Raw genomic sequence first — 2,508 nt, forward strand, 5'->3', positions numbered from 1 at the left:
AGAAAAACAGTAGTACTTCGCATTAAATCATGAGGAACAGCAGAGCTCCACACCTTAATCTATGGAGTGTAGAAACTCTACCGTTGAAAAATACATAAGTGAAAATAGAGTAAGCATGGCCGAGTGGCCAGCCTCCCATGGAGGTCTAGAGATCTAAAAATGATCCAAAGATCCCTAATACAATAGTAAAAAGTCCTATTTATACTAAACTAGTCACTAGGGTTTACAGAAGTAAGTAAATGATGTAGAAATCCACTTCTGGGGCCCACTTGGTGTGTGCTTGGGCTGAGCTTGAAGTTTACACGTGGAGAGGTCATTCTTGGAGTTGAACGCCAGTTTGTAACGTGTTTCTGGCGTTCAACTCTGGTTCGTGACGTGTTTCTGGCGTTTAACTCCAGACTGTAGCGTAGAACTGGCGTTCAACGCCCTTTTGCGTCCTCTAAACTTGGGCAAAGTATGGACTATTATATATTTCTGGAAAGCCCTGGATGTCTACCTTCTAATCCAATTGGAAGCGTGCCATTTGGAGTTCTGTAGCTCCAGAAAATCCACTTTGAGTGCAGGGAGGTCAGAATCCAACAGCATCAGCAGTCCTTCTTCAACCTCTGAATCTGATTTTTGCTCAAGTCCCTCAATTTCAGCCAGAAAATACCTGAAATCACAGAAAAACACACAAACTCATAGTAAAGTCCAGAAATGTGAATTTAACATAAAAACTAATAAAAACATCCCTAAAAGTAACTAGATCCTACTAAAAACATACTAAAAACAACGCCAAAAAGCGTATAAATAATCCGCTCATCAGTCTGCCATCTCTAATGAGATTCTGGCAGCTTACACCTCAAAGATCCCAAGTTTCTCCATTACAGAGAGTGGCATTAAGTTTATTCCTGACCCCAGGTCACACAGAGTCTTCTCAAAGGTCATGGTACCTATGTTACAGGGAATTAGGAATTTACCAGGATCCTGTTTCTTTTGAGGTAATTTCTGCCTATCCAATGCATTCAGTTCATTGGTGAGCAAGGAAGGTTCATCTTCCCAATTCTTATTACCAAATAATTTGGCATTTAACTTCATGATTGCACCAAGGTACTTAGCAACTTGCTCTTCAGTAATGTCTTCATTCTCTTCAGAAGAAGAATACTCATCAGAGCTCATGAAGGGCAGAAGGAGGTTTAATGGAATCTCTATGGTCTCTAGATGAGCCTCAGATTCCTTCGGTTCCTCAAAGGGATACTCCTTATTGGTCACTGAACGTCCCAGGAGGTCTTCCTCACTGGGATTCACGTCCTCCTCCTCCTCTTTGGGTTCGGCGACACCAAGCAAGGTAATGGCCTTGTACTCTCTTTTTGGATTCTCTTCTGTATTGCTTGGGAGAGTACTAGGAGGAGTTTCAGTGACTCTTTTACTCAGCTAGCCCACTTGTGCCTCCAAATTTCTAATGGAGGACCTTGTTTCATTCATGAAACTTAAAGTGGCCTTAGATAGATCAGAGACTATATTTGCTAAGCTAGATGGATTCTGCTCAGAATTCTCTGTCTGTTGCTGAGTGGATGATGAAAAAGGCTTGCTATTGCTAAACCTGTTTCTTCCACCATTATTAAAGTGTTGTTGAGGCTTTTGTTGATCCTTCCATGAGAAATTTGGATGATTTCTCCATGAGGGATTATAGGTATTTCCATAGGGTTCCCCCATGTAATTCACCTCTGCTATTGCAGGGTTCTCAGGATCATAAGCTTCTTCTTCAGAAGATGCCTCTTGAGTACTGTTGGATGTAGCTTGCATTCCATTCAGACTCTGAGAAATCATATTGACTTGCTAAGTCAATATTTTATTCTGAGCCAATATGGCATTCAGAGCATCAATTTTAAGAACTCCCTTCCTTTGAGGCGTCCCATTACTCACAGGATTCCTTTCGGAAGTGTACATGAACTGGTTACTTGCAACCATGTCAATGAGTTCTTGAGCTTCTGCAGGCGTTTTCTTTAGGTGAATGGATCCACCTGCAGAATGGTTCAATGATATCTTTGATAATTCAGACAGACCATCATAGAATATATCTAGGATGGTCCATTCTGAAAGCATGTCGGAAGGACACTTTTTGGTCAGTTGCTTATATCTCTCCCAAGCTTCATAGAGGGATTCACCTTCTTTCTGTCTGAAGGTTTGAACATCCACTCTAAGCTTACTAAGCTTTTGAGGAGGAAAGAACTTGGCTAAGAAAGCCGTGACTAGCTTAACCCAAGAGTTCAGGCTATCTTTAGGTTGAGAGTCCAACCATATTCTAGCTCTATTTCTTACAGCAAACGGGAAAAGCATAAGCCTGTAGACCTCGGAGTCAACCCCATTGGTCTTAACAGTATCACAGATCTGCAAGAATTTAGTTAAGAACTGAAAAGGATCTTCTGATGGAAGTCCATGAAACTTGCAGTTCTATTGCATCAGAGAAACTAATTAAGGTTTAAGCTCAAAATTGTTTGCTCCAATGGCAGGGATTGAGATGCTTCT

General features: G+C 41.2%; 1 non-coding gene across 1 annotated transcript; it reads left to right on the plus strand.

Annotated features, from left to right (window-relative positions):
• The first annotated feature begins 2,079 nt into the window (after positions 1 to 2,079).
• LOC112731333 (small nucleolar RNA R71) lies at positions 2,080 to 2,187 on the plus strand. Its single transcript, XR_003167116.1, has one exon. It is a non-coding gene; the product is annotated as a small nucleolar RNA R71 (small nucleolar RNA).
• The last annotated feature ends 321 nt before the right edge of the window (positions 2,188 to 2,508 follow it).

This window comes from Arachis hypogaea, chromosome 12, assembly GCF_003086295.3.
Source record: "Arachis hypogaea cultivar Tifrunner chromosome 12, arahy.Tifrunner.gnm2.J5K5, whole genome shotgun sequence".
Taxonomy (NCBI): Eukaryota; Viridiplantae; Streptophyta; class Magnoliopsida; order Fabales; family Fabaceae; genus Arachis; species Arachis hypogaea.